Raw genomic sequence first — 26,781 nt, 5'->3', positions numbered from 1 at the left:
CAGCTAGGGCCGAGAGACTTGTAAAAAGACAGCTTTTATATTTTTTGTATAATAGAGTCGTATATAGCGCTTGTGCGTTGGAGAGCCCAAACTCTCGGTTGTCTCGCAGCTGTACGCCATCATCTCGCCTCTAGCCCATATTGCTTTTTACCTGTCGAATTATTGCGAAAGGGACGGTATAGGCGGCGATAACCCCGACAAGATCTGGCGAGTCGCCGTGAAATTATACTAATCCACGATATTATTATAATAACGATAGTTGCGCAGTCGTGATAGTATCATCTTCGTCGTCGTGTCGTCGCCGTCACATCGATACCCGTGGAACGAAAATCGAGGGCAAAAAACCTTAATAATATTATTTGTATAGGTATGCAGAGCAATACGCGATGACCGTCTGAACTCTCGCGGGTTACGCCCGTCCGCAAACCGCAATAGATTGTTATTTGTAACTCGATCGACCGGTGAGGCTAGGACCGTGTGCATAATTTTACCATATTATATTATCGTTTCACGAAAAATACAAAACCGGTCGACGTTACATAATAAAACACAGTTTACAAAATATATACACTGAATTACTTATACGTCATCATGGTCAGCGCCACGTCGTTTCGCCCGATTCGACGACGACGCCGACAACCTGTGCCAAATAATGTCATCGTCCGCTCACTTCTTCCGGTTTTTTTTTTTAGTTAACTGTATATATATACATTATATATTTATTATAGAATAGTTTTTATTACCATCACTTACTAGCTACGTAGAACGTTTAAAACATATTAACGAAACGCTTAAAGTCATACACCTTATATTTGCATACGTTTAATCCACAGGCGGAGCCGTGGAGATCTAATATCTGCATGGTGCCAACCGGTATTTTGTTGAAATATTATTTTCTTTGCGTCTATATTTAAACTACAGTAAATTAAATACGTCATTATTATTATTATATTTAATGATCGTAATTTCATATAAATATTCAACTTGAAACATATTAAAAATCACTTACGAAAACAACACAATAAGTAGATAGGTACCTGTTTGTTTATCACTTTTTTATATCCAATCGTAATACTTTTACAATACCATGCAGCGACCGTCGTCTATGTGGTGTCGAGTGTTTTATTTAAGGCCATCATGATGATATGCCTTGTTTTATTATGTCCCATTCTATGTATTGGTTCGTAGATTGGTTTCCGGTGAAGTGGTGAGCTGAATGAAATGCGAATCGTCGAGTGATCACTAATATTTTTCTGCTTTATCGGAGGTAAATTATGTATATACTGTGAGGTTCTCGCGCTGATCCAAACTCTTATTTCGTGACTTCGTGGCAATCTGAACAATATCATCTTATATCCGAACCATAAGTTCTTACATTTTACACCATCCCAGAAGATGATTCCCGAAGGATGAAACGGAAATGGTACCACGACCTCCTATTTGAATAAATACACCTGCGTGACGCTCCAAGTGCCGTCAATGGATGACGCAAGTCTAAAATCACTACCTGTTTTATACATCACTTTCACTTATTGCAAACAATTTATCTTAAACAGATTTTAAAATAAGCTTAAACTGAATAATAAGACGAATTGTTCTACGTTGATCGCGAGTACATGTGATATATATGTATATATATATATATATATAGTTTACGTATGAATAGGTATACCAAAGTGTTACGCTTTTATGTTATATTTATTATGATGAGTATAGTTAGTGCTATAAATAGTACGTAGACCTAATCAAACATTACTTTAGTGTACGGCTTTAGTGCGAGTGCATTTGATAATGATATGCTGTCGTTGTTCGGACTTTTATACGCTACTGCGGATAACATCATCCGTTACGAAACAAAAAAATCGTCTTGACCTTGACGGACCGTCTAATGTTTCTTACGCTGCAGAAGACGTGTGTAGGACGTAGGTACTGTGTACATATTATATGACATATAGATACTGCTGTAAAAAAAAAACCTCGGAAGATTTACGTGATGAATTTTTTTCAGAGCGGTGAATATTACTATAAAATACAAATGTTATTGTTATTGTATACACATACACTGTGCAGATGCGGGTATTCCATAATCCATTAGTCGTTATCTCGAATGGATACAAAATAACAACATCAATAATGCACCAATGCAAATTGCACTTAATATACACCTACCTACGCGTGGATTATTAGCTACTAAACCGCGCCGAATATTTCTTTATTAGAAACCAGAGGGCAGACGTAAAATAATATTAAAACATAATTAGATATATCTTTGAAAATAAGTCTGGATTTCACGGATCGGATTTGTTCGAAAATCTCTCGACGAAATAAAATTGCTACATTAATCTAACGGAACGTTTTTTTCCCTTCATTATTAATTGTTAATAAGTTCCGGCGATTGTGTGCTCGTGCCTATATATTGTATATAACATTAATACATTACTTGCATATTATATATATGTATCATATTATATACGTCGTAATGTCGTATACATAATATATAATATACTATCAACTCTTTTGTTTGTATACGTGTAACGAAAGACAATGTATAATAAAGCGGTGCCTGTACGAGCACCGAGACGAAAATTATAATATAAAAAAATTAAATACGTAAAATTGAAAAAACCGAAGGACGAGACAATATAACGAAGAAAATCGTTGAAATAGAGTGAAAATAATAATAATATATTAATATCATGTTGATCAAATTTCGGCCAGTTACGATATTTTTATTGTGAACCGGTTATGCGCCTATTTATACACATATAACATAATTGTCCCAAGTGCATTGAATTGAAAAAAAAAACATTTTAATATCTTATAGATTTTTGGACCATTGTTTTCTGTTTAATATTTGACAAAATCTTGGAAGCCTCTCGACAGTCTCGACCCATATGTATATATATATATATTATATCATATAGTTTTGGCGTTTTACGGAACGCCTATACAAGTTGGTTCCTACATTACCAAATTGGTTCCCGGGTAGTTTACATTGCAGATTATATCATATCATCCAAATCAGTTCCTATATGAACAATCAAACCGCACGTTTAACTTAAGTTTTTCGAATAAAGTAGAAAAATCGCAGTTGTAACCGGCAATTGCAGTTTCCTTCCCATTTTAATCAAACCCGGGAGTGTTCAAAATACAGCTATAGGTATAACCTAGGTATTTTAGGTGAAAAACCCACACACTTTTTGCCTTTTTAGTGTAATCAATAATCAGATTTTCGATTCAAACAGTTATAGGATGATCATTAGTGCTTTTCATCGCCGTATTTAACCTACAATCCCGTATAATCCCGGTTTTGGCGCGTACTTGCATGCAGCTGCATATACTGCAGTTGCATTGTGCAGTACAGATGCACCAGTACAGCACACCAAACACTTGAATGAATTAACTCGAGCACCAGGTGTGCAGCCTCGTCGGTGTACACCGCGGTTATGGCTACGCAGGTACCTATATTATATTATTGTACCCATACACTGCCTGCACATATTATATTACATATATATACATGCAGGTACTCGACTTGAGACTTTCTAACCTTGACTCGGCGAGTGTTTAAAAACTGGGACAGTATATTTATAGCCACACTACTTATATGCATGTGTGTAGTATATAGGCGTACCTGTGTGTTTGTGTATACGCACGCACACGCGTCGGCCTACACAATGGGCGTCCACCATTTTTGTGTATTGTGTTATTTTTCTCGGGTGCCCTCCGCCCGGCTAGCAAGACTCGGGGAGAGACGCAAGAAAACAATGCTTGATAATAATAATATTGTGTGTGGTGCATACATGGCTCACGCTTAAACAGACGACGGACGTGTCGTCGGACTCAGTGTGTGTGTGTGTGTGTGTGTGCCACAGTACCTACTCGGGGGCCACTGCTCAGGGGTATCAGTAGACCGTGAACGAGCGCTGTTGCCGCGGGAGTCGAGAAAACATAAAAAAAAAAAGTAAAAATATAATAAGACGTGTACCTATATTGGACATATATTGTGATATGTAAACAACAATAATATACAACTCCAGGCTGGTGTATATATATATAGAATGATATATTCAACCGGCTACTCGCCTATACATTTTGCTTTTGATAGACGATTTTTGTGTTTTTTCGAAAGATAAATGTTGTTTTTATGTAATATATTTTACACAGTTGTATCGTGTTCTAATAATACGACATTTTTTGTCACATAATGGTTCTCGATTTATTTTTTCTTAACGATATTTCCTAACCAAACAGAGTTGTTTACATATTTTACATCAAACGAAACAATAACACGACTATACAAGGGGATGACACGTTTTAAAAAAAAAAGTTTAAACATATGTATACTCGTATTATATATATTATTTCTTGTTTTTACTTTCGTCAGCTATAATCGTAGATTTATGTTTTACCAACCTAGGGAAAGAAAATCTATTACTCTATGGGACCTTGTCCGGAAATAGAAACACAGATAGGTCAACCGTCAGAACACAAACACATTAACAATCTGGAGGTCCAAGGTTCGGGAGAGAAGGTCTGAAATATTAAATTCAGAATACCGTAGCGTGAGAATGTAAAGTGTACGCACCTATACCTAAGCCTAAGTATATTTATCCTTTACTAGAGCAAATATACGAATTGAAGTGTTTAAACTTGCAAAACCGAATTCTCCACAAAAAACATGATGCCAATTCCTATAGTGTTATGGGTACGGAGAAAGCCATACATAACATTTTTGAAGTCACTTTGGGGCTAAACAAAACGTTTAAAAAACTTTGACGTCTGCGAAGACGTTATCTTACTTTCTAACGTATACCTTCAGAAGCAATAGCGAGAGATGACTGTGAGAGGAAGCTGAAGAATCGCGTATAGAACAAATATTTGTCGATGTACAAGAGGATGATTCGGAGTCGAGATGATCTCACAAAGTTCAAGTATATGTGCATAGTGAAAACCACGTTTTTATCGGAGTACTCAGTCTGGCCGTCTCACCACTCGCTATATATATGTCATATAGCATTAAGCACGTTGCACATGTATTGATATAAATAGAACAAAGATTTGTTCAATCTATTCAAACGTTTAGAAAATTAATACGAGCTTGAAAAAATCAATTGTTAAAAATGCGATTTAATCGACACTTATTTAAACTAGGTACGAATATTGTTACGAAAACATCACAGTCTTCTTTCAAAAACAACAACGCGCGATAAAAAAATAGTGCCAGTGCAGGAAAATTAGCGCACTTAACTTTAGGTCAGTCTATATACCGATCAAAATTATTAGGAAAGTGTCGATTATCCCGGATACTTAACGCGTTTCCGTAATAAACTTATATCATAAATCTAAATGTATATGATATCACATGGACTCTGTGATATATTATGCACAGCGGCGTGGCGAAGGAGGTAATCGAGAGGTGGCGGCCCCACAATTTTTTTGACGGATTTTTGGTGGGTGGGTAATAATTTAGTTTCATATAAGAATGTTGCAGTACAACTTAACCTGGTTAAAATTCATAGAGCAAAGTCATGTTTAAAAAAAATATCGTCTCATTTCACGTTATTTTAATTAATCTTGTACCTAATTATCTGTATGGTTTTAAAATTGTCTACGTAAGGCAATATTTTTTTATAGGATAAATTAAAGCGGGAGGATCAGAGAGTTAAAAATCCAGTGTTCAAGAATAGTTGTTGATGTGGGGCTGGATCGTGGGTGCGTTGAGTATAGTTAGATCGGTGGGTGCAGGGTATCGGACAATATTTACTGGCCTCTGATAATTTTTGAATTCGCCACGCCACTGCAAGGCGTATATGCATAATATAATATTATTGTTATGACGATATGTGATAGGTACGGCGACGGCGGGCTAAGGATTAAAAGTGTTATTATAGCGCAAAAATTATAAAAATGCCGCGTGCAATAATCGTATAGCGTTATCATCATAATGCAAAAAAAAAAAAAGAGGAAAAAAATGTTGCGTTACAATGCGTTACTCGAATATAATCAAACGATTTTGCGGTTTAACGCGCATTTGTCCGTTTATATGGACATTATGTGCGTATTACAGTGTACTGTGCACACGAAAGGAAGGCGAGTAATGCACGAGCACACGTACATACTACATATATATATATATATGTAAGACATGATCTATAATATTATAACAGGATTCGGCGGCTTGTCGAAAACATACGCATTTATATATGAGTATATAATATTATACAAGTCTTATAATAATGTTCGTTTATAATAATATATAAACGTGTGCGAATTATAATATAATTTTGTTATACTCGTATATGTATATATATATATATATATGTACTGATATAGTGATTCGTTTCCCACATATACATATGTATATACCAAAACCGAAAAAACTGACATTATTCTTAGGTACTTGTAATACTTATATATAGGTATATAATTCGCCGTACTCATATGGATTGCGTATATATATGTGCGTTTCGTTTAAGTCGATACACAATTTTTTTTACCACACTCGCGTGATTATCTTTGTATGCAGAACCGGGATATTATATTATATGGTATTATATATTATTATATTGTGTTTCGTATTAGCCCTTAGTTCGAACAATACACACATAACGTGGTTTTATTTTTTTAATCTAGCGATGTGTTTTTTCGTATAGCTTTACGATTTTTTTTTTGTGATAATGATTTTTAGTTTATATATCCGAACGCCAATAAATGGTTTTAAATTATAAACTGACGTACATTGTTCAGTGCGAGCAATGTACAGCACTTTAAATACACTTAACAAATAAAATAAATCAATTCCAAAATATGGAAAACTATACCTCAAACTAATATCGTATAGCGTTATTTCGCATGATGTTCGAGCAGTACATAATACAATATTAACTATTATATAACACAATGATTGAAGATATTTACATTTATAAATTTATACGAATCTAGTAAAACAATTATTAATTATTATACAATAGACCGGAAGACATTGTGTATCAATCTGAGAGTTTTTGATTGTTTATATAGAGATTGCCTATTAAATATAATTATTGTTTTCACCGCTTGTTAGGTCTATCTATTGACTGTCTTCCGTCTTGGATTTCGGCTCGATCAATTGGGTGTCCTAAACTGGTTAAACTACGAAATCAAAAGAAAACATATTTAAAAAAAACTCTCTATAGATAATATATGATTTCTGATTTTGTGGTTTGACTGCAAAATATTTGATGATTTTCTAGTGGGTGTCTAGGTACGAATTTAACAATGTTACAGGTGTATAGTAACTTTTGTTTGTACGTTCATCTTAATTATAGCAAAAATCAATTTTATTTTAAGTTTCAGTTCTTATATTTTATTATGTATAATGTATTAAATCTTAATCATTTTCCGTTTCTTCGCATGTACACGAGTATAGCAAATATGTATTATACCTATAAAATTGCCAAGTTTAGAACTTTTAAATGTTGACTTTGGTTACCTGTCACAACTAAAAATATCCAACAAAAAAAAAACAACAGAATTTGTATAAATTTTATACCAATTGTAATGGCAAACAGCACCAAATTAACCGTCTAGCAACGCACTATTTATTTTTCCTGCGAACGAGAGTCAAATATAATTGATAAAAAAACACACAACAGTGTATAATTTTACCGTCAGCTGTTCTCTGCAGATTCTTCTCTTGTGTATATTCTATTCAGCCCGGTCGTGTGACATTGACACTTTTAACAATGCCCATTTGACAGAATACTACGTACATTTAATGAATGAAAACAGACGGAAACCGACTGAACACACAAAATGATATTTGTTTTAATAAACTACACAGTAGACACATTTATAGTCGTGGAATCTTCTAGGAAAAAAAAATCGCAAATGAAAAACAAATTATCTCGACTGCTAAACAGACGGTAATACAGTTGTCGTGTAAGCGCTAATGACGGAAAACGTATTAAAAAAAAAAAAACCTCGCCATAAAAAACGTTTCTTTCGATCACGCGCCATAAGTTTGACCTGACGAGATTTTTGTTCACTGCAAATAGTTGTTTAATGTTTCGTTGTAATTCCAACAGTTTATAGAAGGTACCTCATATTATTATTACAATGTATGGGTAAATATGAGACATACGGGTGTGCGTGTTTTGGGGAGCAAAAAATTAATTTTCGCACGTGCAGATTAAAGTGTCGCGCTTTTTTGTTTTAATGGCATTTTCATTTTTTTCCAACACGTTTTACCGGTAATAGACGATCTTTATTTCATTCAAAAACCTTAAACTTAACCGCACGTGTGACATTTCACAAGGAAGTTGGGCACAGTGACAAATATACGCCTCACATAATCCTATTCTGTATACCGCCTTGACTACATTAGTCAAAGGGTTAATGTTTAAAAGATATTTTAAAAATTTAACAATCACTGAAATCAAAATAAACTTCGTCAAAAGTTTAAGGCACATTTAGGAGGTTTTCTCTGCGTCATTTGTTAATCTTCACCGCAGTTATTAGCGCGACTCATATATTATATATATATATATATAAACTAATTTTTACAACTATCTAAGCAATAAATTTGTTTGTATTGATTGTGATTAAATTTAATGTTCAAATCCTCATATTTGCATACTTTTTATCATGTTCCATATAGTATGCCACATTGCCACTAGACATAAAGTTTATATTTTGACACTCGAGTGAATATTCTCGTCGTACACATTTCCGTTTTACCACTGATAGTATGAATAGATCAATATTATATTTTTACTGATGTAGAAAGTTATCAGGAAACAACAGTTCATTCGGTCGGTATAACTACTTAAAAGTTGGAAAAGATCAAATAGATTTTATGATGTAGGTACGAAATAAAACTTTTTTTAAAAAATAAAATGTGTGATGGCGTCGGTAACACGTACGTGTCGGTAACCGGCTTGCACCTATTATATTATGTATATTATAGGCTTTTCTCTCTGATAAGTTTTTAATACCAGTCGCAGATACAACGTCAACTGGAATCGTAACCAAAATTGAGGTTGTTTTGACTGTTGAACATTGGTTCAACTATTTATTTATTTATATATTTTCTAGAAAAAAAATCAATTTTAAAACCTTTGAACACCGTGAACACCGACGTGACCGTATTAGGACGATACATTTGCAAAGAGTGTACTCTTAGTAAGTTATTATTATAGTTGTATATATATCGTATATAACCATCACTGATGACTACTGAGTTATCATATATTCGCCAGTCCCGTCGCGTACGCAACCGTTTGTTACGCGCATCAGAGTCCAGTGATCCTCCTGCAGTGAGCGGTAAACGCCCTCTCCGCTCTCACTGTCCTCATCCGATCGTCCGCACGTAGACCACTCGGCCGACATTCCGTCACACAACTCGCGACGAGTATAAAATAATATAATGATTGCAATTTAAAAATACGCTATTATGCAGACGGGCTAAATGCGCTCGCGTAAATATTTTATTTTAATAAATATTAATTATTATTGTATACCTACGTCGTCTACGGCCGTTATTGCATTTTTAGAAAATACGCGTCGTCATTATTATGCCTCAGCAAAACGCGATCGAAAATCGCTATCGGCGTTCATTTGATTATTTATTATCAATATCTGTGACCCGCGATCGTCCGTGCCGACAAAAATTAATTATATATACGCGTTCGGACACTCCATCATAGATTTTTTTTTCGATGGAATTTCCTATTTATCTTTGCGAAGAGATGCCGATAAATGGTTGGTTAAGTATATATATATATGGTGTCACTGCAGCGTTGAGCAACTGATATTATTGAATATCGATTTGTATATAGGTACAAAGAAATAGGTTCCTACTTCCGAAAATATTTATCCGTGAAAATCTTAAAAAGTATTTATAATTTTGTACAAAAATGTATTATTATTATATAACCGTAAATAGTATAGCTTATGGAGAGCCTGTAATAATTTTTAAATGAGTATAGGCTCACTTTAGGTATTTATATTTATTATTGTAATAATACACTTATCAATATTAATAAGTTATTATCTATACGACTATATATAGATCGACAATGTATAGAATCATCCGAATTTCACATTACGCGTAACGTAGGTAAATGCACGCATGCAGTTTTGTGCACTGACATCTTGATGACCCTGTTTAGTCGGGTCATGTGTGTATATATATTAAACGTCGATTGTAAAAGCCTAAGGCTAAAAAATTGTTGTCGTGCAATTATAATTGCTTCTCCGAGAGCGAAACAAGTTTGACTTTCGAAAACTGTTGCGCTGCACTGCAGATGATTAATATATATTGTATTGTACCTATTTATATATAATCTTATTAGCACGTGAATAAACATTTGTTAACGTTGAGCATATCACAATACATTGTTATAGTGTTTCATAAACGGCGACGAGAGGATACGTACAAAAAGTTGACGGGTGAGGTCGTGGATCGTCCTTGACCGCAGTACACAGCTGACGCGAGGAATGTTCGTGAAATATAATAATAATAATATTATTATGTTAAACCGCTAATTTTTTGTTAAACATACGTCTGTTATTCGCATGATTTGAATGTTTTCAACACTCGCTTTAGGTTAGTGCCTACCTATTCACAATTTTTAACCGTACAATAACAACATATATAATGTATAATATGCGTACCCCTACTTACTGCAGTACTGAGTGAAAAACGTGTACGAATCTCATTTCAAAAATATTCATCCCATATTATTATTATTATTATGCGCCATATTTATATACGTATGTATATATATATATCACATACGCGATATGAAATTAAAACGTAAAACCGTGTCACAATGTGTGCCTATTAACTATAATATAATATAAATATATATATTATATTGTGTATAGGTATAATAAGTCAAAATATATAATAATATGAAGCAGATATACCAACACACAACAAACGATATATTGTCCGTCCACCTGTGCCGCACAATATATAATAATGTACGTCACATAATAATAATATTATGTTATATATTATTGCACCCGCGCGTATGTTTGTTGTTTAGATATGCCGGTGAAATCGAATACAATAAAATGTAGGTTATATTATATTGCTGTGCAGGGTACATAATATGTGTTACGATGATCTGATCGTCTTCTCGCATTCGCGATCTCAATTTCGTCGTTGCGAATTCCGATATCTCAAAATGGTCGCTCGGCGGTGTGTACCTCGAAAATAAAATATTATATTATACATCACATATATTTTTTTCTTATTGATCTGGAAATTATTAATAATTTCTGCTTCGACATCTGAGGCCATTAGCATTACATTTAATATTATACTAGAAAAAAAAAATTAAAATATATATATATGTAAAGTACATAAAAATTAATAATTACAATTGTTAGTTTTAGAATCTTAAAGCAGGTAATTGGAGAATTTGTGTTGCTTTGAAAAAATGCATGGTGCTTACTTCGTAGTCCTAACCTAACCTTGGACCAAGATTTGTTCCGATGTCATGGCCTATGTTTAGTTCTTCTCTTAGTTTTTCATCATGTGTGTTTTCATTCTTCGAAGATATGTTTGATTGTCATTGCGGTGCTACATGCTTGGCATATATATATATCGATGGGTCGCCTATTACCATCAAATATCCATGTGTCCATTCTCGTGTATCGAATTCTGGTTCGATCCATCGGTTTTACATCTGCACATATCACAAGGGTTAATATATTGTCTGCAACGATGCGCATATAATAATAATAATAATAATCATAATAATATACCATTTAAGGTAAATCCGCTAAACGACGCTCTCCGAGCTCGGCTGTATCCGTCTCTCTCTCTATTCTTTCTCTCGCCTTATTTCCCTTGACGAGGCGTCTCGTTTTGTGCACTGCTTTCTATATAATATATTACAGTATTATAGGCACACGGCCGCGGAGGATTTTTTTTTTCGCTAATGGCGCGCACCACCGCCGTAATATTCTTAACGGGTATTACGGCGGCGGCGGCGGCGGCGGCGACCCATTTGTTTTAACACGTTTTGAAAACAATGAATGATTATAGTTCTCCCGCAGATGATGGTATATGTATACGCACATAAATATGATATTATATCGATTTCCAATCAAAGAGCTATACGGCGAGGAGGAGTGAGAGAGAAACAATGCGAACTCGCCGCGGATGTACTCTCTCTCTCTCGTCATCGTCTCATTTTGACGCCTTGAGAAAATCGACCGTCCGCGAACAGACGTCACAGGCTGTGGATTTCATTAATGTCGTCCTTTTTGCAAAAATTCTTGACGTTAGTTTGTCGTCAATAACGCTGACGTATTTTTATTTTCTCGATGACAATTATAACGCATACCTATATATAGTATATTATACGACGTGTGCGTAAACGGCTTTTAAAAAAACCTGCTAATAGTGTGTTATGCTGTCACGTTATATTAGTTTATGTGTATATTATAATTATTATTTATTATTCGTTTATTCGTTTATTCACCAAATCAGCTGAAGTCACCGTAGAGAAAAAAAAACGTGGCTGAATTGTTGCTAAACCAAAAACTTTTTCGTTATTTTTTTTTTTATATTTGCTTATGGTATTTCATATACTCAATGAACAATATAATTACACACCATACAGAACGAATGACACGACATTTTCAGCTGCAAATTAGTTGCAAATAGTCATTAGTCTTTACCCGTGGTTATACACACACACACACATATATATATATATACGTCTGAAGTCTAATTACTGAATGACGCTATTTCGTACGGCGTAATAATATAATAATCGTGCGAGCATTGGTTTGCATATTATTATTTATTATTATTACTACCACGTGACGCAATACTGCGCGGTTTTCGAAGATTTATAATTCCAAAAACGAGTGGTCATCAAAACTATAGGGGTACCAATACATTCAGGACGTGACCATAAAACGCAGTATTCTTTCGTCGTCGGCAACCCATGAGAAACACCATCAACTCGTCTGTAATAATTGTATTGTAGGTGTGGTAAATGTACATAATGTATTATTGTCCAACCGTATAATTAATATCGACGTCCTTACACGGAATCGATTACGAGCACACGCAGCCCACTCGTCAAAATCGAGAGAATATTCGTGTGTGTCAAGCACTGCGAACAATAATAACCATCAGAACGATTGAAAACCCCGATCTCGAATACACCAGAAGTGACCAAGCCCAGATTAAGTTGGTTTGGGAGGAGGGGAGGGGGTCAGGCAGACACGTTCTTCAGGACCCACCTTTGTCCCCGAAACACCTTTTTTTTATTCCGTTCAAAAAAGTTTTTAAGAAAAAATAAAATAATATTTCAGTGCCTAGCTATAATATATAATATTATCTTGTAAATTATTATAAAATAAAAATGTTTTTATACACGAATAATATATGATAAATAATAAATTTATATTTTAACTTTAATGATTGATAACAACATCTGACAAAGTCGATAAAATTAAAGTTGTGAAGTATATAGAGATGACAAAATCATACTATATTATATTCGGTCGTAAAAATTTAGTGACTAGTGATACAATTTTTTTGAAGTTTAAGTCAAAAAGGGACAAGGTAGCCTACTAAAATACTAAGCGTAAGGTACCTATGTCCTAGAGCACAGTCGAACCTTGTGATCCGAGCTTGATGGAGGCGGTGATTTGCATAAACCGTTTACGGTGTTTATACTGAAATATTGTGCAAAACATAGTTTTTGCTTTTGCAGAGAGGCTGCTCGGGAACGTTTTGAAACAAATTTCATAATATTATAGAGGGGGGGGGGAAAGTTGCAAAATTCAAATTAATGCATGTGATGTGTGTGTGTTTTGGTACTATAATCTATCATTCTGCAATCCCGTCCGGAGATTTCAATTTCGTTCATCGCTCAAAAGACAACCACAGAACCGTTGTATATTATTGTATCGTGAAGAGTTAACGTTTTTTTTTTTTTATGCATGTACCTATATATATCGCATATTGCACACGCATATTATATACGTTTTTGAAAAACAATTTTCTCGTGTACATATAATAAGCACGTCGGCGAGTTAATCACGGCCGCGAACCCAAACATGTCAATAATCGATATACGTGTATGTATATATATATATATGTGTGTGTGTGTGTGTGTGTGTGTGTGTGTGTGTGTGTGTGTGTAGGTATATACATGTCAATTTATGTAATGTGAAATGTCTGAACAATGGGCGCGGCAATTATTCGAGTGGAAAACTATAAACACTACTTAAAAATATTTAACATAATGTATACATCCAAACCCAACCAACGATATTATCCAAGTGCAGCGTATAAGTGCACTTTGAGTCTGGTTCGCGATAAAATAATAACCCCGTATAGTACATATAGGTACCTAGTGGGCACGGCTGACGTGCAGGTCGTAATTCTCGGTCAACAGCAGAACCACGACAACGACCATGTAGAATATAACACATAGTTTAGGTAATATCATAATAAATTATTGGGCACGGTACAAGTGCGCGCGAGGAGAAAATTGCAGGAAAACAAAGCACGAGTATAATATACCTACCTACCTATAACTGTTATTATATTGTTGTTGTACGAAAGAGTCGCGATTTGCAATATTCTTAAATTATACGCTTTAAATACGCGACACGTGATCATCCAGAACAGCTGGTCAGTTTGTCCATATTATTATATGTACAACGACACGATACGTATACTTAAACAATTTAAATATAGTATTAGTTATTACACATTATTTTTAACTGTACACAAAATGTCGGATTAACATTTTCGATTCAATATTGATATTACATAATATGTAATTATGACTCACCAATCATGCTCAACCCTGTTTTTCGTTTACATAATGAATTTATTCAAATTCTGGTTTTTGGAATTCTTAAACTCCTTAATACTTTCAATTATTTAGATTTGTATACCATTTACAGAATGTGTTGTGCCAATACAAACTACTTTTTTTTTAATTTCTATTTATTTAAGTAAATCAAAATTTAAACGACTTATATGTCTGCCTTATTAAAATAATATTCATAATAGGGTTAATATTATCAAAAAAAAAAAAAAAATGGTTTTACAAAAATATGAATCATTATATGATGTAATATATTGGATATTATATAGTATTTATACTCGTTGGACAGTTTTTACAAATTATAAAATATTGGAGGATTAATGATTAGTAATTAGTAATATCTAATGTTCAAACCGCCATTGCTTCATAGACATTAAACCACTTCACTTATTTTAATGTCTATGGACATTGCTCCCCATATCTTTCAAACTCGTTATCATGGATAATTATCCATAACACACACATTTGTCCGAATCAATTAATTCTTCTCGTTCGAATTTCGTATAGAATATATCAAACTTTGCAAAAGTCATTTGATTGACAATTTACACGAAAAAATGAGTGGATTCTCGTTCGGAAAATCAGCCGAATGAGTGGTTATCACCAAACCGTAAATGGTATAGAATAATGTAAACATTTGAAAATACGGTCCTTGTAAGTTCCAAATAATTATAGTTTGGAAATTGGTTCTATATTTAATAATACAACAACGAATTGAGGGCTAGGAGCGCATGCTCCGTGAATCACTTTGTATACACGAGCTGGTGTATATACCAATAAGTATAATATTATCATATCGAATATGCGACGACATATCTGGTCAAGTTGATCGTGGCGTAATATGCCTTTATACAGAGCGGCGCTAAGTAGGATCTACCTATGCGACGTATACATTATGTACCGTTACACACCGCACCGGTGCAGTGTGTCGCGATCGCTGCACCGACGACGACATGACGTGACAGCGGAAACGATCGCCGCCACACTGTCACACCACAGAAAACGCGTTTCCTACAATAATACAATGCTGCACGATATTGTTACATTTAATTGTCTCCTTATGGAAAATGGTGGAATGCGCGACGCGGTCGGCTGTGAAACTCCACGACGATTTTACTTTTGTGACCTACTCGCGCGATGGTCCGCGCCGGCAAACCGCACCGGCTTGTATCATTTAAAAGTACGAGACCGGGGTGCAAGTCCATAAATATATATAATATATATATAGAGATAGAGAGAGCGAGAGATGGAGTGAGTGAGAGAGAGAGATACGATTTAACAACTAACAAGCCATTTCTATAATAACACTATATATATACGTAGGTATATTACTTTACGGACGATTTCTGGCCCTCGAATGAAATTGTGCCGACCAATTTGACCCATATTAGGATCTAGCTCGGTACAGTAGTATTGAAAATCGTATACAGCTAGGATGATGTCGAGGTACGCCTACACGACTATACCTGTACTTGCAAAAATACGTTTTTCACTAATATTTAAATAAATTGTACATGACGCAATGTATCGTGATTTCCAAGTTTTAATAATACTCCAACGAATGTTTACGATACGTACCTATACAGTTGTGTTTTGAATCCGTGCATGTGTGAACTATATTATTTTCGGAATTATCAAAAACTACGTCTCACGGTTTTATTCTGCAGTCGTATTTCTGTTGGCGATCAAAATTTGGTTTTGTGATTCGTGTTGATGAATTTTTGAATATTTTACGCCGAAGTGCAGTGCACTGAGTCCGACGCGACGTACTATATATCAGTCGAAGATACTTGCAAGGGTCTTTATCCGATAAATACCCGACGGATGTTCGCCACCATAGAAAATGTTGAGTAGTGCAATATGACTGTCGCATATATTATTATTTTAATTTATCGTCGCACGATGATATAATAATCTGCGTAGTTACGATTCATGGTCACGTCCTGCATGTGTGCGTAAAATATATGCATAAACGACGGAGATAACCGGACAATTTATACCTACATATAGTATTATACCGCTGCAGTTGCATCCTGCTGCAGATGCACTGCTTCCACGGTGACGTCTCGCGGGGTTAAAATGCATTATGATTTTTCGGTAGTGTATACGAATCGACCGCGGCGACAAATCAAAAATAATTGTCTGTTGCCTATTGTTGTGTAAGTGTCGACGGCAGTGTAATGATTCATATTAAACATTCGTATCGCGTAAATACTCATAAATCCGCACGCTAAATCCGGATGTTCCTATATAATACAATAATATGATATTATTATACACCAGCAACGTCCGGTCGTCCGGTTATTTGTATTTGAAACGTTTGTATGTCTGAAAGAAAACCTTCGTTAAATGAAAAAAACCATCGTCAACCAAACCATCGACCGCACGCGTGCGAGTTAACGACCTAATACGATATTATATTATTATTGTTGTTGTTATAATATACGTACCTATACAACAAACACGCATTAAACAAAAATATATATCATATCGAACGCGCGTAAATAGTTAGATATACTATATTGATTATATTCATATAATGATCCATCCGGTTTTATAAATTATTATGGTTAGGTCGTTAGGTGTATTTTTGAAGTTGTTATTGGTGTTCGGTGTGATAATGTTATCAAATAAAATAAAATAATATTAGAGATTGTTAGTCTATATAGCATATATTATATGCCTTATAATGGTATTCCTATAATAATGGTCTTAAAGCGATTGAGTCGATGAGAACAACGCATCAGATCGAAAATCGAATTCTTCCCATAATTATTTCCAGCATTATTGTAGTTCACCCATTATTGTAGTTGTCTCCAAAGATTGTATAGCTCATCCTCGTTATTGATTATGTAGTGATGGTAGTAGGTACCTATATATTCCCAAAATAAAAAGGCCAGACGGAATATAGGATCTATCCGAACATTCGGATGATGTATTGTTTATAATGTTGAATAAACCTGACAGGGTCGCCCTGTATATTACAAACCATCAAACTAAGCGGTTTTTTTTTTTTTTTTTTGATCATTACATTAGAATCGTTTCGTTTCACTGCAATATTCGTGCGCAGAATGAACGTCATTCCATGCACTGCATATTATATTATGACACTTAAGACTGACGAAAAAAAGCCACTGATCACTACAGATAATAATTATTAATTTAGTGTATTGTAAAATCGGAAAGCTAAGAAAACAGAAATATAATTTGCAATTTTACAAATATACAGGCTTAAGTACAAATCCTACAGATTATGACCGACGAAAAATAAAAAATAAATATCTCTTAAATATAATTTGACATATATTATTGTGTCAAAAAGTTAGGAAATTTTTTTAGCGTATACAAATATTACACTGGTTATGACGTATATGCATATTGATTATAGTAATTTTTTTAGTGACTTTTTCCCGATTATACCAAGACGCACCTTTATATAATATGGTTCTCATCTTCGTCTCGTGACGTCATAGTATAAAATGTATATGTATATTCTAATATAATAAAATGTTACGCTTCGATTTGAATTGACGTTTTGCCGGTGTGACAGAGCTGTCTGCTTTGGGGACGAGGTGAAAGAAGAGGAATCGATCGTAGACTTGAATAATATATAGGAAATCTCACGTGACAGCAGCAGATAGGAAGACCGTGAATAAATTGTTTGATAAAAAAAAGATGAGAGTATGTCGGACGAAACGGGCGCGCGTCATCATTATAATGTAGGTTATATCTTATAATATATAGGACATAATTTGTGCCGAAATTCCATAACCGTGTTCGATGTATATTTTTATATTTACGGAATACGCACTACAGGTGGAGACTGTTCTCCAAAACGACGCTCTCCTCAAAATTGTTACCCTTAAACCTAAAAATGAATCGCGCGTGTAAAGGGGTGTGCAAAAATATTTCCATCTCAATACGAATAATAAGACATACTCGCATATTACGTTCCTGGGGTGATATCCATTAATCATTATATGATAATATTATAAACCTATGGTGTTCGTTTATTTTTTATTTTTATTTTTTTATTATTAATGATACCCTCGGAAAAATGGGCCATTGGGTTTAAAGTGAGAAATATTTATAAAGAGAAAAAAAATTACATGATTTGTATCTATATCTAAATTCGTTTATTGCTTTAATTTATAAACGCGATAGTGATGAACAAACCACGACGACAACCAGCCAATCGTGTTTTCGCTTAGATAATTTAATAACGACCGATGAGTTCAAAACAGAAGTGATCAATAATAATTATAATCTTTTTTTCCACGTGGTAAGCTGTATTGGACGCCCCCCCCCCTCCCCAATCAAACGGATGACCCCACAATGTCGTGTAGCACGTCATGTATATGAAAACGCATGGCAATAATCGCGAGATCATTATTCGTGTGAAAATCGTCGCTGTCCAGTCTTCTAATCTCAAATCGATTTCAATACAAAATTGCAACGTTTGATCAGACGGGGTACAACAGGTGCACCTCTATACTTGCATAATATTATGACCTGATACGCGATAATATTATATGTATTATGTATTTATGTATTGTAAGTCTCGACGGCTATCGGCGTAGATGATTTACGATAATCGTATTTATAATCAATCAAAATATGTTTTGTACACAATTATCGCATTGAACGTGACATTCCTCTCTGGCCCGTGAAAATATTGTCCAACCACGTGAGAAAAAAATTATTAATTATGCGACCGGTGGGTATTGACGATTTATTAATATTATCGTCACATTCTCCGCGTCAGTTTTCGTTTCGTTTCATTCGTAATATTCAATATGTTATACATATATGTACATTGTACACATCAATATAATAATATAATATTTGATATTATGCATCTTGCACTGCACATGCGCACAAGCGACCTGGGAGACGATTATCGTTTAACCTCAACACAAAATTTAAAAACCGTAAAACCACAAATCGAATTTTTTGAATTTGCCAAATATAAATTTTGACTCAATGGTATGAATTTTTTTTTTCGGTTCCGACAGAATAGCGATAGTTGTAACGGTTGTTGTCTGGGAACTGACGCCTGCAGACACTACGTACATAGAATAGACTAAATTATGGAACGTAAATAATGAAAATTCGAATTCGTAATAAAATTATCATCGCCGCTGCAGCACGTCTGCGTGTGTGCGACTTAACTATAATATAATCTCTGCACAAGTTCATATAGGTACCAATCGGCCGTTCGAGTGACCGCGACGATATAAATATATTATTAATCGTTTCCGTCTATATGATGATGGTCGTACCCATTATATATATAACAGCCATGGATGCGATGAGCGTTTTGAGTTTGTAGTCGCGGATTGAAAAATTCCTCATTTCCGCTTGGTACATTTATAATAATTATTATCTATATGCTACTTAGGTTGGCGATTTATTTAAAAAAATAAATAAAAATGCGTGTTTGCGCACGTCGTTGCCGCCGCCGTTAATTCGATCGCTATCGACGAGTACGCATTGTAATTATTTCACGTCTTATTGATATAATATAATAAATATATATATATATATAGATGACGTCGAACGGTAATTTTTACGGTTTATAATAATATTGAATCGGGACTCGTCATTGTTTATACGAGTATTATATATATACCGACCGAAATGACCGCAAGGATAGTGTCCTCCGGCCAAGTCGTATAATATATATATATATCATTATTATCGGCATCGGTAAATGCATACGAAATGTATATAACTGTATATAACATAGATATATATAGAGTATTCGACGTGATCGTCATCGTTACTAATCATTTTTCATATTATAATTATTATTATAATATGAGAGTGGTTTTCGGTGCAACTATAATACACACGCCAACGGACGGGACGTGGCGACTGTATATAATATTGTATATATGCATAATGTATATGTATCGCATCATCTGTAATGTCGACAAAATGTTATGATCATTTGAAGATTTATACGAAACACATAATATTATTATTATTATAAATCATCGTGGGCGACGATTTATATGAGGTGGCGCAGTGCGCTATAATGCGTCGAGAATTATAATATATATAGACATATAGTCGCTCTATATATTATATTTATATACCTCGTAAATGTAAACATTATATATACATATATACCTACGTACTATCGTAAATGGAGAGCCATATATAATATATTATACATTATAATAAAAAGACTCGCATTTAATGTAAGTAATATATATATATATATATCTAATTTGTATATACGATTATTGGTGTATATACCTACCCATACCTTCCTATAAATTGTATGCGATCCGTGCGTTATGTAAACGACTTTCCCACGTTCTCTTTCGTAAACGTTAAATACCCGTCAAAAAACGGTCGTCGCGCTCGTATACCCACATAATATAACTGCACAATATTATAATTTATTTGGTCACATAATTTTATGATATATATATATGCATCATGCGTTCATGCCCATATAATTGTATGTACATAGTTTGTTTGTGTGACTCTGAGCACGCGCCAGGTCGCGGCAACCGCGTTTAACGGTAAACGCCGTTATTTCACGAATATCATTTTAAAAAAAAAACTAAAATCTAAAATTCTCGATAAAATATTTATATTATAATGACGACTCGTTAAAAACCATCATGTAGCAAAAAACAACGGTTCGTAGTGTGTGTGTGTGTGTGCAGTTCTCGACATTTTTAAACCCTCATTACCGTTTCATATTTCTTAACGAAAATCGTTCAGAAAATAAAATTCAATAATTAACAATCGAATTTCAAACGAATATAATTATGTCAAATAGTTGAAATTTTAGTGGGCTGCTATGGTTACGGTCCACCACTCCGCCGCTCATTTAAACTTTTTAAATGCTAAAACAACTAACTATACATATTATATGCTTGTTCGAAATCCGATGTTCTGCACCGTTATGACGATGACCATCGCTAACCGCGGTACAAGTTTACTGCGTTTATTTTCGGTTATAATTTATAACATATATACCTCTACCTACATTCGGATTCGGACACCCGACGATATCACTCGCCTGCAACGTTTGTGGGCCAGTCGCATAATTTGATTTTTCAACGTTTGTAGCGCGCATGATGATGATTATAATGTTGCACTATGCCGAATTACAATAAAAAAAATGAAATTATTAACTTTTCCCGGTTTTCGGTCTATTGTAAAAACAATAACGATTAAGGTCACCGCGGTATGTTATGCATATAGATATATGTACATCGATAGTACACCATAAGATTATGGTCTTGCGCAACGTCATTCCTTCGCTGCAGCGCATTACCTCCGCGTTCGCAATATTATTTTAACTTAATGCAAATCAACATAATATCTAATATGTAAATAAAAACCTGACTTATTGGGTGACGCGCATCATCGTCGATTCAAAAGTCGATGCGGTTTGAAGGAGGCAAAAAATAATCGAGCTGCAAAGTGCATGATATCATGATGTACACTTAATTGTAACAAGCTGCAGTATTCTTACGAAGAGCGGCTGGTCTGCGAAATTATCAAAAATTCGATCGACTTATAGATACGCTGCAATCGGATCGACGACAATAGACGCGTGATGTGACCACAACTCGTGTGGGTGCAGATGGACGAAGACTCTGTCAAAGACACAGCTGCAGAAAATTAATGTAAAAAAATAAAACGTTTTATACATATCTACCAATTATTTAACTGTCACAGCTACACTGCAATATTGTATTGCGGTCGTCGCATATTATTTTAATGTTCGATGTGTGGAATCGACATTTCCGGATTGATTTTTCGTTGCACTTCTCGCGTCGGATTTCGGCGGCGTTTCAAAACTATTATAACGTAATAAAATATATCGCAATATAATAATTACACTATATTATATCATATATCGTTAAGTATGCTCCGCTGTCGTATTATCATGACGTATATTGTCCGAGATCTCGGACGGGCGTCGCAAAACAATGAACTATATAGGTATACAATATGACATATTATTATATACATATATTATTATTATGCATTTACTGCAAGTAACGCGTGCACGCTCGCCCACCCGCGTGTCTCCGTATTATTATTATTATTATTATTATTAGTTGTATTATATTTATACATATACGACGAGGACGATTATGTATTATATCGTATTATTATTTTAGCCTACTTTCGTCGGTCTGCACCCTCTGCGCCTTCGCGTACCTTATTATAATATTATACTTAGTGTGTATATCGCACTCGTCGTTATTATTATTCCGAATCGAAGTAATATCGTTTTGCGCAATTCGCGGTGTACATATACGCTCGTAGTAAATTTTAAATTCCTGCACACATATATTGTATACGCGCGGGCGTTTAATTGTAAACATTATTATATTTATATAGGTTGTACGTAAATTACACAACACAATGATATTATTTTTACGATTGTTTTGATATATATGCATAAGCTATACTTTGTATGTTTTTATGCGTTGCCATTTTCGATTCCAAACGAATATAACTGCAACGCCTCTGTCGCCACCCACTAAACTATTTTGCGGTCGTTTTCGTTTCGTTTATGCGCTCAATTCACACACACACACGTATCGCACTTAAAATTTAAATGTTTATAAATTTATAATATTTACGTTTTAATAGCCTGCGCGTTTACAATTTACACGATTGGCGAGAGCGCAACAGGAGGGCATTTTATTTGTTGGACAATGTAAGATAATATTATATTATGATTGTTTTTGCTTGAAATCTGAGCGACAAAACGCGTTGAAACTTTTTGGACACAAAAACTGTGCATAAGTAACTCGGAAAAAAAATTTGAACATTTCTTTTTTTAACCCGAAACCCAAAACCACAGAATTATAAATACATGTTCTCTGTAAGTACACGTTGAACAAAAATCATACAATTATTGGCTGCATTATTCCGTGAGAAGATGTTATGGTTGTTACTGAAAATGTGTATTAAAATGTATTAATTATATACAGAAAAATATTTCTTATCATTACCGTTATATGAGTTTCGTGTACTCTACATGAAATACAATGGAAGTATATACATATATGCACGAAGAAGTATATAGAGTAGAATATATATACATAACGAGAATACATATGCCTTTATGGAATAATTCGCCATTAGCCTGCAATGACACGCATCATTCACATATATGTAGGCATTATGTATAATATTATGTATATAATATATGCATCAAGTTTTAAACGACGAAATAATTTTTCTATATTCTGTTTTCGACACGGAAAAAATTTCAAAAATTTCAACTTTTGACTTGAAAACAATGAAAACTCAAATTTTCGATTTCATAATCAGCAAAAATTGAGCTACTTATTTTTACGAATACACTTCCTTAGTAATAGTATATAGAACCTGAATAAAGTGAATATTGAACGAGTATAGTTTTTTTTTCTTTATAAAAGGATCGATTGTTTCGCTGGGTTCCCATTTTGGAAAAGGTTTTGGCGTTTAAAAATCACGAGTTAATTTACGTATAGTAGTTCAGCAACAAACGATATTGTGCGCTTGTGCAGAATACAATTATTACCGCAGCGTATTATTTATAACATATTAACTTAAATGTTGACATAGTACCAGCTACTGCGTTTTAAATATTACCAGAAACGAAAATGTCGATATGACGATTTCTTGCTGTAAAAAAATTATAATCGTTCTGTATACACGTCGACGCGTGTGTCGGCGAGGACAGCTGATATACCTACATTGCATTCGCTGTATACGAGCTTATAATATTATAATGGAGTATTTTAATTTATAGTATACAGCCGTATTATAGGTGCCTAAAGTATATTATAATATAATGCTCGTTAAACTTTTTTTACATTATTTGTGCTTGTGAGGTTTTCAGTATCCGAAAAAGGGAGATAATTGTTTGGGAACGTTCTCACATTATAATTAATTCGTATTGCTTAACATTAAAAAGTAAAATAACAATACCGTCGACGCCCAAAACAATGCACGCTAATTGGTCTCCGACCGCCATACCGATTAATGAAAATATCACAATTAATGGTTTTTAATTTAATTTAATATTTTTTTTTTTTTTTTGTTTCAGTTTTCTTTGACGAGAGAATTGGCCGAGCGGACATACAACACATATTATATTATATTACTCTACACGACTATTATTATATACTCCTGCAGACAAGAACAGAACAGTTTTTTTTCTTTTTAATATGTTATTAATTATTTTTAATTCATTTTAGCGTAGTAAGATTATTATTACCTATATTATTTTATTTATAGAAACGATAAAAAAAAAAAAAAAAAATACACCTTGAATATACGACTATCGTCATGTTGTACATGTTATATTAATTTATGTATAGTGAGTGAACTCACAGGCATTTTGTTTGGTCGCCGTTACGAAATACTCGTTGGTAGCCCACTCGTGTCATAAAAAAAATACTACCTATATATACGATCGTATGTGTATGTCATTGTATTGGCTTTTTTCATGGTTTTTTTTATCAGAGAGAAGGTCTTACGTGTATTACACAAAATATGAACTCGACCCGACACCATAATATTTCAGTTTTACGTTAAATAATATATACTTAATTATTATTATTATTATTTTTTTTTTTTTATGTATATACGAAATAATGTCTGACACGACTTGTATTGTATTATTTGTTATGAAATTATAGTGTGTTGGATAGCAGAAAAAAAAAAAGGAAAATTTGTAATAGCTATATAGGTACGTTTTGTTTGTCCGACACGTGTTTTATTGTCTTATTACAGCTAATGCCCGTACATAATTTTTCTTGCTCTGGTGTACAACATTTTCTTTTGTAGATATTATAATAACATTATTATGACACGTATTAAAAAATAGATATTTTATTTAAATACGATTTTGCTCAATAATCTTCTTATTTTTTAATTTTTATTATTACTACTTTTTTTTTTTTAACAATAATTATTGATTTGACGTGTTAATACGTCATATATATATATATATATATATATATATATATTATATGTACAGTGTACACGTTGAGAGATAATAATTACTTAATTCAATAATAATCGTTTGTGGCTAATATCATTGATTATAGAATATTCTATAATCAATGCTAATATTATATGTAGGTACAATGTAATGACATTAAAACGCATATTATGTAAAGTATGGACCCGGTGAATACTTATTTTTATTTGTTAAAAAAAAAAACATTTAAAAAATATCTCTTGGCATTTACCCTAACACCAGTAGGTATGTGGACCATAAGAGATTATTTAATATTTCCAAACGACGACGTGGTAAAATGATCGACTGAAAAAAAAAAGCATTCGTCGTAACATTTACCACGGACGGTCGCACTTAAAAACGAAACCGAGAATATCGTTATTTGCCTATAATTTGTAAAACGATATTTTCGTGTGGCTGTTTAAGTCTCCGCGGTTGAAACGAAAATGAGCGTTAATAGCCGGTCGTACCTACTGCACATAAATATAAATTATTATTATTATTATTATTATTATTATTGAATCGACGACTGATGTAACGAGTAGGGATAGCGTGCCATTTTTATGCTTATACAAAGAATGGTATTATTTTCTATTATAGAATTTTATTGATTAATATTATTATTATTATTATTATCATCATTGTGTATGACTTAATATAGAAATGCTGTTATTAAAAATATGTTAAATAAAATATTATACAATTTTTCACTGACATCTTTCTTATATGGTATTTGGTTTTCAATTTTATAAGGAAAATTATTACAAGTTGATAAAAAAAAAGTGTGAAATCAAAAAGTATTTATACACAGTAAATACGTATACATACATAGGTGCAATTTCAATAAAAAAAAAACTAAGGGTTCTTATGCTATGCATTTTGTCATTTTAGTTTGTTTTTTTTTTTTTTTGAAAGAAGAAGTTT

At 33.6% G+C, this 26,781-nt stretch overlaps 1 protein-coding gene across 1 annotated transcript in view; it reads left to right on the top strand.

Moving 5' to 3' along the window:
• The window catches only part of LOC107174148 (uncharacterized), a 37,755-nt gene extending 11,184 nt beyond the window's left edge, over positions 1 to 26,571 (top strand). The window contains exon 2 of the mRNA XM_015524985.2: positions 24,940 to 26,571. The gene's annotated coding sequence lies outside the window, so the exon portion shown is untranslated. The remainder of the gene's footprint in view (positions 1 to 24,939) is intronic.
• The last annotated feature ends 210 nt before the right edge of the window (positions 26,572 to 26,781 follow it).

Source organism: Diuraphis noxia, unplaced genomic scaffold (assembly GCF_037042655.1).
Source record: "Diuraphis noxia isolate RWA-SAM2 unplaced genomic scaffold, SU_Dnox_SAM2 contig0005, whole genome shotgun sequence".
Lineage (NCBI taxonomy): Eukaryota > Metazoa > Arthropoda > Insecta > Hemiptera > Aphididae > Diuraphis > Diuraphis noxia.
This window is presented reverse-complemented; position numbering and strand designations above follow the sequence as displayed.